The sequence below is a fragment of the Panulirus ornatus genome, chromosome 35, assembly GCF_036320965.1.
Source record: "Panulirus ornatus isolate Po-2019 chromosome 35, ASM3632096v1, whole genome shotgun sequence".
Classification (NCBI taxonomy): Eukaryota; Metazoa; Arthropoda; class Malacostraca; order Decapoda; family Palinuridae; genus Panulirus; species Panulirus ornatus.
Window position 1 is genome coordinate 4317501 of NC_092258.1, and position 12500 is coordinate 4330000.

General features: G+C 41.5%; 1 long non-coding RNA gene across 10 annotated transcripts in view; it reads left to right on the top strand.

Moving 5' to 3' along the window:
• LOC139760087 (uncharacterized) overlaps positions 1-12500 on the top strand; it is a 267067-nt gene that overhangs the window by 233462 nt on the left and 21105 nt on the right. The window contains exon 1 of one of the 10 annotated variants that reach the window (XR_011715240.1): positions 11515-11670. The exons of the other annotated variants lie outside the window; for them this stretch is intronic. This is a non-coding gene — a long non-coding RNA (uncharacterized lncRNA). Of the gene's footprint in view, positions 1-11514; positions 11671-12500 lie in introns of those variants that run through there. 10 annotated transcript variants of the gene reach the window in all.

The following is a 12500-nucleotide window of genomic DNA, read 5'->3' on the forward strand; positions in this document are numbered from 1 at the left end:
CATATGTAGTAGTCATCATAAGATGTTGGAACTTGTATAATATATATATATATATATATATATATATATATATATATATATATATATATATATATATATATATGTATATTTATATATATATTATAGCTGTTATAGGAGAAACCTATAGGCCTCTAAGTGACAATAAACATGGACTCCTTATAGTTGTTTTGACATACAAGAAATCTATATACATGGCATACAACTAACTTATATAATAGCTCATAAGATAGACAAAAGAAAGTATTTGCCTGCTGTAGGATACGAGATTACTACATGCATTGATATAGAAAATACTCAGGATAGATACATAGATAGGATAGACTGTATAGAGTGATAGTGATGGTATGATTGGACGTGTCGTTGATTTTACTGGGAATGGAATGATGAGGGCACGTGGGACCACCATGTCCCATCCACCACGGTACGTTCCCAACCATTCCCATCCCTGCATTACTTTCTCCCTTCCCCATCTCCCCCTTTTTTCCCCCCAGGAAGCTAAACCTTCATGTTGAATAAGCCTCTTTAATGTCCTTCTGCCGTTGTCGTCTCGTTGGTTCGAACAGCCCCTAACACGAGGAGGAGGAGGAGGAGGCCTGGTTGGAGACATAGAGAGGGAGTAAACGGAGAGAGAGAGAGAGAGAGAAAGGAGGAAGTGGAGGAGAGAGGAAACGTGGATGATGTGACGGAAATATGAGAGATGGAGAAGGGGATTAATAGAGGAGAGAAAGAAGCGAGTACACAGCCAGTGGAAATGAGTGAGACGCTGAGTTAAATCTAAGCTGTTTATTCAACATGGGTTGTAGTTGTGAGCAATAGCGAGCCAGAACGAGACTAGACATCTTGCCACATGTGTGTGTGTGTGTGTGTGTGTGTGTGTGTGTGTGTGTGTGTCCGATAGGGAAAGCGGGAGTGATCGGATACTTCAGTACCCCAGTTGTCATGGCGACCGAGAAAGAATTTTTCTTAGCTCATAAACATGCCACATTTCGCCTCTCATATTGATCACCGCTCTAACGATGGTAGAGGGAGGGGGGGGGGGGAGGGGAGGGGGTGAAGTTGCTAGTTAGAGAGAGAGAGAGAGAGAGAGAGAGAGAGAGAGAGAGAGAGAGAGAGAGAGAGAGAGAGAGAGAGAGAGAGAGAGTTGCAGTGTGTAAAGGTTGTGGTGGGTGAGGTGGGGTTGGGGAGGGAGGAGGGGAAACAAAGAATTAATTACCTACTGGACCCTCAAATGTATACGGGAGAGGAGGTTTTGCGTATTATGGTCTTCCTGACTCGTAACGAAGGAGACCTTACTTGAGAGAGAGAGAGAGAGAGAGAGAGAGAGAGAGAGAGAGAGAGAGAGAGAGAATATATAAGATCTAGTCGTCGGGCCTCTTAAAGAAGTGGTGAGAGAGAGAGAGAGAGAGAGAGAGAGAGAGAGAGAGAGAGAGAGAGAGAGAGAGAGAGAGAGAGAGTATGTACTTACCATTGCTTATGACGACATTTTGCTTGAGGGGCAAAGCTAAAGCGCGCGTGATGCTCACCGCAGGAGCTGCATTGAACGAGTCCGGGCCAGATACGTGTTGCTAAGTGTTATCCTGTGAGATGGAAAGATCGTGTGTTGACGGACTGAAAGCCAGCAGCCCACGTAACGGTGAGGCAGAGAGAAAGAAAAGATAGTTACCTGGTCTGAAGGAGTGACACTTGACAGCCACTGAAATATTGGCACACTGCGCAGACGTTGCTGACCCTAGAGATACTCAGCTTGGTGGTAGCGGTTATATACTTCCCTGGTCAGTGACTGTCTGCCACTCTCCTTGGTCAGTGACTGTCTGCCACTCTCCTTGGTCAGTGACTGTCTGCCACTCTCCTTGGTCAGTGACTGTCTATCACTCTCCCTGGTCAGTGACTGTCTGCCACTCTCCTTGGTCAGTGACTGTATGCCACTCTCCTTCGTCAGTGACTGTCCGCCACCCTCCCTGGTCAGTGACTGTCTGCCACTCTCCCTGGTCAGTGACTGTCTGCCACTCTCCTTGGTCAGTGACTGTATGCCACTCTCCTTCGTCAGTGACTGTCTGCCACTCTCCCTGGTCAGTGACTGTCTATCACTTTCACTGGTCAGTGACTGTCTGCCACTCTCCCTGGTCAGTGACTGTCCGCCACTCTCCCTGGTCAGTGACTGTCCGCCACTCTCCCTGGTCAGTGACTTTTGTCTGCCATCTGCTACCAAGCAAAAAGACAGATGGGGGTGAATAAAAGCGCTGGCATTTATCTATGCACTTCATCATCCCCCATATATATATATATATATATATATATATATATATATATATATATGGTGGACACATTCAAGGCCTAGTCAACTTTCTTAATTTGGTACAATCTCCGTTGCCCTCCTCTGGACCTTCTCTAATAGTCCTTTGTGCTTCCGTAGCCAAACTTGAGAAGTGTGTTCAACTATAGGCCAAGTGTAGGATGTGAACAGCTTCGCTGAACATAGCCATATGCTTTGAATGCTTTCCTACTCTTCTAATACACTATTCGTGTTTACGTAAACATCTATTTGCACGGTACGAGGAGGGAGCTCTTAATGATAGTTGGGCCCCAGCTCTTGAACCTTCCCTACTGTCATAGTTTTTTTTGTTGAACTTTTGTCTACTGTCAACGTTTGCATTTTCTCCAGTCAGTTTATTCCATTCGTTCGCTACGCTAGTGCTATAAAAGTACTGCTTTACATCTGATCCAGCCAGTTTCTTTTTTTTTTTTTTTAGTTTTGATTTTTCATGCGTCTAGTTGCTCTGTTTTCCACCTTTTCGAAGCATTGTTCGCTGTTGGACATCTTCGAACTGGTTTGGGATCTCGAAGGTTGTGATCAAGTCACCCCTCTCTCTCTCTCTCTCTCTCTCTCTCTCTCTCTCTCTCTCTCTCTCTCTCTCTCTCTCTCTCTCTCTCTCTCTCTCTCGATGGGCATGTCTGTGGTCGACAAAAACAACGTCTCGCTGTAACTCAGCTCTGTTCTGGAAGTATCATTCGTGCCACCTTCCTCTACACCTTCTTTAGTATTTCTTTATACTTCTACAATGGTCTGCCTGATTCGTATTCATGATTTATGATTTTTGTGTGTAACGAGGAGAAAGTTGTTTTCTTTTACACTCGTGTTGTCCTCGTGTCTTTGCTTTTATGTGCCATGTCTTTACCCCTGTGTGTACATTTACACACACACACACACACACACACACACCAGGTGTGTGTGTGTGTGTGTGTGTGTGTGTGTGTGTGTGACTGATAACATCACTGGTCCCCAACACCATAACCTTAACCAGCACTATATGTTACCTGTGGTACGACTGGTTCACCACCAACAAACTACCACAATCACCTCAGCTGCCCTTTACTGGTGTTCGTGTATAATTACCCATTTGTTACCACCTGTTTGTACGGTATGGGGAGCGAGTTCTAAACTCTAGTTTGTGCAATTACCTATTTCTGCCGCATGGAAAAGAGTTCTGCGTTCCGTTATGTGTATTTACGTATGTCTGCGGTACGGGAAAGGAGTTCTAAGCTGTAGTGTGTGTTATTATGTATATCTGTGATGAGAGGAGAGAGTTCGAAACCCGAGAGTGTGCAATTACTCATTTCTACGGAGCGGGGGAGAGAAAGAGAGAGAGAGTTCTGAACTCAAGAGTGTGTGTGTGTGTGTGTGTGTGTGTGTGTGTGTGTGTGTGTGGGTGTGTCTCCTCTCGTAAATGAGATGTGTAGCTTCTTAACAAACTAACCCTCTTGACATTTACCTCCCAAGACTCATTCCCCCTTCAGTTCCCGTCCAATACCCATCCGAACCTACGTAATTTATGTTTTAATTTCCGTGATGCTCGAACTTCTTCTGGCTGGCTCACTCGCTTTTTTTTGGGGGGTGTGGGGGGAGGGTGGGGGTGTCTCTACGTTGCATAGGGGGGATGTGGGTGCGGCGCGTGGAGAGGTGTGCCGGGATGGCCAAGTCCATCTTGCTAATTAATTACACGCTACGGGGATTGAAATGCTGTATTCCATTTTATAATGCCTTTAAAGCCTGTTTTTTTCTTCCTCTCTCTCTCTCTCTCTCTCTCTCTCTCTCTCTCTCTCTCTCTCTCTCTCTCTCTCTCTCTCTAAGAGCATTGAACACCGTGTCGGAAGGCGAGGGCAGTTTCCGTGAGAGACTAAAAGATGGGTACGGTCTGTTTGCCTTTGGAAAATCGAGACACTGCTGTAGCGATGTGAATCTTTGGGTGTGTTGAACGCGAAGGAGAGGAAGTGGGTGGGTGTGTTACGAAGTAATGTGCCTTAGTACATGTGCTGTGAGGTGGGTTAGCCGTCCAAGAAATGGCAGAAAGAGAGAGAGAGAAGAGAGAGAGAGAGAGAGAGAGAGAGAGAGAGAGAGAGAGAGAGAGAGAGAGAGAGAGGTGCCGTCTAATTGGAAGGGATGATCCGACTGTGCCGAGATGGTTCAGGCATATGGAGAGGATGAGTGAAGAAAGATTCACAAAAAAAAAAGGATATCAGTGTATCAGAAGTGAGGGTGGTGGGGGTGGAAGAAGAGAAAGGAGAATGATAAGGAAGGATGGAATGAAAAAAGGTATAATAGGAGTATCCTACCCTGAACTTTCAGGAATGGGGAGTGAGGAGTGAGGAGGGGGGGCGGCATGAAAATTCAATGGGGAGAATGAATTGGATCATTGTGGTATGAGGTTGGGGGGAGAGGGCAACGGGTTGTGTGAGCTGAAACAGTGCCAATGTAGCGGTCAGACTATTAACGGGGAGTAGTGTGGTATCATATACCTCTTTCTACAGTAAAGTGAACTCCATACCTACAATAGCTGCGACCTACCTCACTTGGCAGTGTAGCTACCACAGCCCCACAACTTGGTGGCTCAAGCACAACCCAACCACTTGGTAGTTCAGTATAACCTCAACAACTTGGTTGCACAACACAGCCCAACCAGATTAGTAGCCCAGCTCAACCCAGCCAATTGATTGCACAGCACAGCCTTAACAACTTGCATGTAGCTCAACACGTATCAACAACTTGCCATCACAGAACAACCAGAAGCACTGCAATTACCCCATTTACACATTGCAGGGAGAGAGGTTACCATTCGTGGGGTCCCCACCTCTTGTACTTTCTACCATCATACAACTTCTTGAACTTTTGTCTGCTGTCCACATTCACAATCTCAACCCAGTTTATTCCATTCATTCACTGCTCTTATTCTATGTGTGTGTGTGTGTGTGTGTATATATATATATATATATATATATATATATATATATATATATATATATATATATATATATATATATATGTTTGTGTGTGTGTGTGTGTGTGTGTGTGTGAGGGAGGGGATTCGAAGTGTGTGGCGTCAGATACATTATATGGTAACGAGACATCTACCTCTGCAACAGTAAAGAATGCTACGCAACATTTTATTATCATGAAATCACAATAAAAAAAAAAAGAAGATGAAGAAGAAGGAAAAAATACATTCACATTGGAATAACTCACAACGTAACGTCTTGTAATAATAACATTGCATTACGACGTCGGAACCAAAGGGGCTATTACGACCGTCTTCCATCTCTCCCTCCCCCAGTAATTTAGCTCTTGTGGCATTGTTTCTTGCTTTGGCAGCGGCCCACGAAGTGGGAGACGAGGCTGGGGACGAACTTTGGCCTTTGTGGTGTGGGGTTTGTTATTTTTTTTTTGTAACCATGTCACTGTGTGTGTGTCCGTGTGTGTGTGTGTGTGTGTGTGTGTGTGTGTGTGTGTGTGTGTGTGTGATTACCCAATTGTTATTACCTGTTCCTGCTGTATAGGGAGGGAGTCTTACACTCGCGGGGACCCATCTCTTGAAAATTTTCTCCCATCATACAACTTAAATTAACGTATGCTCTCTGCGTTGACCAAATCCTCGGTCATTCTCTTCCATTCGTCCACCATTCTCGTGTGTGTGTGTGTGTGTGTGGTGTGTGTTTATTGATTCTACTGGTAATCTTTTACGCCCAAATATCACAAACCTAATATTTTCAATGTAGATAGATATATATTTTTTCCTATCACATGTTCACAGGGGTAGGAATTCAGCATTGGATCAGATGACTAGATTTTCTGGGACTGTTATTCTGTACAGTAAATTATTTAGGACCAGCTGTCATGTTTGTTTGAAATGAGGTTAAGTATAATGTATCATCCGTCAGAATACACTGATATCATTTGGCATCATTATTCATCTTCGTCATCATCATTCATCATCATCATCATCATCATAAGTTTTTTGTGCTGTAGTCACCATCATCATCATTATCATCGCAATATCTTTACATTTTACTGAGTTAACACTGGCTTCGAACACTGTAGATGAGGCATACAATAATCATTGTTCGTTTCGGTAAGATTGGGAGTCAGTACAGTCTAAAAAAAGGAAAAGAAGAAAAAGAAAACTCCGTGACCAATCGTCCCTTCTAATCATGACCCTTCTCCCCTTTTGTATTAATGCTTGATTAGCAGGAGAGGATTGGGATTGGGGAAGCTGGTAGAGCTGCTACGATGGAGGGAACATGTTCTGCTTCAGTGAGGCTGGCGATTACAGATTGTAATTGGAATGCGCAGCGTCACGTGAGGTCCTCATTGTCACCTCATATCCCACACTACCCCTCATAATTATCTCTCACTACCTTCATATCTCTCACTGTCTCCCTCATTCTCACTGTCTCACACACCTCCGGTCTCCATACATCTCATTATTTGTCGTATCATCAGCTGTCCACCTCATACCTCATTGGGAAGTTACCCCTCATTCTTTCACTATCCCGTATATCCTTGGTTTTCCACTCATGTGTCCTGATATTCCCTCAAACGTCCTCATTATCGCTATTTCCTTCTCACAGCCTTCACTCCACCTCATATTCGGCTTTATCCTCTTCATATTCAAGTAGATTCTAATGCCTAACCTCATATTCTTCTCATCTGTGGTTCTCATGTTTCCTCATTGCCTATCTTCAATCCTCACTTCTCCAAATGTTCTCTAACGTACACCTAAATTGCCCTTTGATAACCCTCATAGCTTTGCTAGGTGCCTGTCATCTTCCATCACCATCACTCACACCTCCTTTAACCATCCCTCACCTTCCCTCACTATCATTTTCCTCTCCCATGACCACCTCTCCCCCTTCCCTCACTGACGTTCACTTCCCCCAACCATTTTCTTGGGTTTCCCTCATAACTACTCATCTTCCCTCATTCTCCGTGACTTACCATCCCCGTCCTTTTATCTGCCTCGCCTCGTTCTTTCATTTTTCCCCCCCCTCATTACCGTGTTTCTCATCTCCTCATCCTCGTAAGCTTCATCATTCTTTCTTTCTCATCATTGCAGTTTCTTATATATATATATATATTATAGCTGTTACTACAGCCCTAAGGTGCCATGAATTAACTCTCTCTCTCTCTCTCTCTCTCTCTCTCTCTCTCTCTCTCTCTCTCTCTCTCTCTCTCTCTCTCTCTCTCTCTCTCTCTCTCTCTCTCTCTCTCTCTCTCGGGAAGGTTCGTGGCGGCTGCACAGCGAGCCAGCACTTCAGTGGATGTCAGATGTCACTTCCTGGGCCCAGGTTCGCTGGGTTTTCTCTCTGCTTCACACAAGCGTATAAGGCTGCTGGTTCCCACAGTGTTTCACCACCTCATACATTGACATTCGTCACCAAACAACTCATAAGATTCTTTTCCTCGTCGCTCCAGATTTTCGCTGCGGTGAGCACGACGAGGTAAACCCAACACAGACGCGGCGTCACTGCTCCATCTATGTTTTGGTGGTCAGTTTGAGGAGACTTTGTGAGTTTGTGGCGAGTTCAAGTCGCCCATAGATAGATAGATAGATAGATTGATAAGATATGTAGGCTAGATAGATAATTACTTAGGGAGGTAGTGATAGGTAGATAGATAGATGGATAGATAAAGAGGTAGATAGGTTGGGAGAGAGAGAGAGAGAGAGAGAGAGAGAGAGAGAGAGAGGGAGAGAGGGGGAGAGAGAGAGAGAGAGAGAGAGAGAGAGAGAGAGAGAGAGAGAGAGAGAGAGAGAGAGAGAGAGAGAGAGAGAGAGAGATGAGGGGCTAGCCAACAGCTGGATGGATAGATAGATAAGAATGTAGATTAGACAGGTGGATGGAAACCCTGAATGAGAGAGAGAGAGAGAGAGAGAGAGAGAGAGAGAGAGAGAGAGAGAGAGAGAGAGAGAGAGAGAGAGAGAGAGTGTAACACCATCCACCTCATGTGATGTCGGAGGGGCGAGGCCCGGATCTGGCAACGATGCAGGAGGACACATGTTAAGGGGAGGGGAGGGAGGGGAAAATTATTTTTTCCCCCCCCGTACATCTTCCCCCTGCGATTGTCAGGACGGTGGGAGAGGGAGGGAGGCGTGGCGACCGTTGGCCTCCCCGTCCTCGCCAGAACGTACTGGAAGAAACAAGGAGGTTCACTCTGCTTCTTCGAATTGGTCTCGTTTGGTTCAAATGGTCAACAGAAAAAGACAAGTCTGGTGTATAATATGTGTTCGTTGATAACCTTAGAGAATATAGAAACTCTGCGATTGCAACTAATTTTTTATCGATTAGAAAAAGAAATATATATATATATATATATATATATATATATATATATATATATATATATATATATATATATATATATATATATATAAAATTAAGACAATTTAAGTGATTTTTTTTTTAAGATGGGAATTTTTTTTATAAAAATTTTGGGGGGTTACCTTTAAATTCAGTACTTGCAAATAAAAGGTTGTTATTGATGGTATAAAACCGGTATGCTCGTATAGAACATGGCTGGCTTATTGCTAAAGACATATCGTCGAACACATTATATAATATTACGGGAAGGGCTTTTCCTTTTTATGATATCAGCAGTTTTAAACTTTCTAAACAGCCCTTTGGGTAGAGGAGATTCATCTCTTCCCCTGGGCGTTCATTGGAAGGTCATTTAGAAAAAAAAAAATGGCCCAGACATCGGGATATTTCCCAGAGGTTTTTAAACATGTATGAAAAAACCCTCAAAGTAAATTTAATTTCTCGGTATTGTCGGAAATGTAACATCAGAGTCGTCTTGAATGAAAAAAATTTATTCAAACATTTTATTCATTACACAAAAAAAAAGGGGTCTACTCTTTGATTCAATTACTAAAAGTTATACAGTAAACGTGAGCAAATAATTACACAAAAAATTGTACTTGTAGCTAGGTAAAAAAACCATACATAAAACACGAGATAGAAAAATATATGGTATACGTACGACCCTTTAAGCACCTTATTCTACTATGACAACATATTTTTGTACAATAATTGATGTAGCGAGGCTTCACCTCCAATGCTGTGTCTATTTCCTTATATATAATACGAATAGGTAAATAAGATAACTTTGCTAATTTTTCATTTGGTGTATATGATTAAACCTACTAGTTTTAATGGGATAAATATAATTGATTTTATTAGTTTCTATTGGTTAAACTAAATGAACTTTATATTAGTTTCAGTTGGACGAATAAAAAGAACATTAGTTTTTGTTGGATAACTTTACTTGTCTCTATAGTAGGAAAAATAAAACTCAGTCATAACAGGTGTTATAAAGGAGTATATGATTTTTAGTTGCGTTCAGATCTTCTTAAGTGGACAAAAAAAATTATGTTTTTGTTTTTGCAGTTGCAGTATTGCCGGTACTTATAGATTCGTCATTTTAAGAGACAGCTTTTACGTACATCTTTCATATATTTTGTGTAGATTGTATAAGACCCAGAAGAGCAGGATATATATATATATATATATATATATATATATATATATATATATATATATATATATATATATATATATATATATATATATATATATAGAGAGAGAGAGAGAGAGAGAGAGAGAGAGAATAGATAGATAGATAGATATCCAAGCCTCGATATATATAAAGTCGGAAATACTACGTCACTATCGATGTAACAATCATTCAGTGACATCCCTACAGTGATCTGATATTTTTGATCTTTTCCAATGACTACTTGATAGAGAGAGAGAGAGAGAGAGAGAGAGAGAGAGAGAGAGAGAGAGAGAGAGGGGGGGGGGGAGGGGGTAACTGAGTGTACCTCCTCAACATAGTGATAAAGTTTGTGTACTGCATAAGGGATTTATTGATATTTATTATCATTATTATTATTATTATTATTATTATTATTATTATTATTATTATCATTATTATCATTATTATTATTATTGTTATTATTATCATTGTTATTATTATTTTATTATCATTATTATCATTATTATTATTACATCATTAGTTATTATTATTATTATTATTATTATTATTATTATTATTATTATTATTATTAAGATGATGATGATTATTATTATTATTAGTTACTTTTGTTATTATTATTACAGTAATTATTGTTATCATTATCATTAGTATTATCATTATTGATATTTTTATTATTACTATTATCATTATTATTAATATGATTATTATTATTAATATTATTATTATTATTATCATTATTATTATTATTATTATTATTATTATTATCATTATTATTATTATTATTGCCTTAGAATATTTGGAGAATCGTGTTTCTTTGTCAGTGTTGCTTTGTTAGGTTAAATGCTAGGATTGTTACTAGGTGTATGTAGAGACAGAGGCAGTGTTGCTGTACATGTATGTATAGAGAGGGAGCACAGAGAGGGAAGTAATGTTGTTAGCTGTATGTATAGAGAGGGAAACAGTGTTACTATGTGTGTATCGAGAAGGAAGCAGTGTTAACAGGCCTGTATAGAGAAGGAAACAGTGTTGCTTAGTATAGAGAAGGAAGCTTTGTTAACAGGGAAAGAGTGTTGCTATGTGTGTATATAGAGGAAAGCAGTGATGTGTTAAGAGAGGGGGAAACGGTGTTGCGAGATGTGTATAGAATGGAAAACAGTGTTGACTGGTTTGTTTAGAATGGAAAACAGTGTTGTTAGGCATGTAGAACAAGGGAAACACAAAGATCCAAGCTGTGGTTTTGGGTTGAAGACTGTGATCCCTATGTTTGTTAAAGAGAAAAACTGTTTTGCCGGGGAAACACAATGTTGTCACTGTGTTCTAGACAGAAAATTATATTGGAAAAGAGAAATACAAGTGTTGCGAGGTGTTCATCTGGAGAGAACAACACATTTCCTCCAGATGTGTGAGAAAAGAGAGGAATATGTCACGTGTGCATTTGTGTGGAAGTGTAACACTGTGCCAGTGGGGAAGTGTAGTCAGGTGTGTGAGGGGAAACACACCTGAAGGTTGATTGCCAGGTGTGCATGAGGAAGGAGGGGGGGGGGGGACACAATTTATGCCTTTAGTGTTGATTTTATTGTCATAGTACATAACCCCAGGACCCCCCCTCCCCCCCTGTTGGAGATCTCTCTTACATCGAGGCTGCACGACTGACAGTAGCTGGGAAAGTATGGACGCCTTGTGGAATGAGGAATTCTTCCGACGACATAGTGCTCCGATGCTTGTCCCACTCGCGACGTGACCACAAATAGGCGGAGTCCGGTAACACCTTGTGTCCAATGACGTGGATGAACCCAACACAGTTTTGCTCACTCGCCAAAGCAAAGGTGAGAAGAGTTGATGCTTCGAACTAGAAACACTAACGCGATAGGCAAAACAATTGTTCTTCCTGTGTTACCAGGAGTGTTGAATCATCAGGCAGGGTAGCTGAAGCAACGGGGAGGACAGTGTTGCAAAGTCAGTGAGGCGGTGGGAACACCAAAACAGTGTTGCATGATCTCTGAGTCCAGGATGGTATAGTGATACAGTGTTGCCAGGTCTGGAGGGTGGTAGGGGGGGCGAGGATTGCAGCTGTCAAACTTATGTTGCCAATGATAGTAACAGCAATATATATATATATATATATATATATATATATATATATATATATATATATATATATATATATATATATATGAGGTCGGCGTGGTGTCAGTGGACTGAACCAGAGCATGTGAACCGTTTGGGGTAAACCATGGAAAGGTCTTGGGGTCTGGTCGTGGATAGGGAGCTGTGGTTTCGTTGCATTGCTACACACATGACAGCCAGACAATGGATGTGAGCGGCTGCGGCGCTACTTCGCTAACGCGGGAAACGGCGAGAAAAGTATTATATATATATATATATATATATATATATATATATATATATATATATATATATATATAAATATATATATATATATATCTTCGTAAATGTGAATTTGTGTCTAATACGAACTTCGTCCTTAAAATCGAGACGACAAGGAATTCGTGCCGTAATTTGACACATCAGGGACCTTACGCTCTGGTGTTCCTTCTGTAAGCTTAGGGTCAGCTTTGCAAGCTTCGCCAGGGTCCTGGCTGGCCCTGACGCCTTCTCCAGACTTGACTCCTGTCGCTGGCGTAGACTCAGAGTT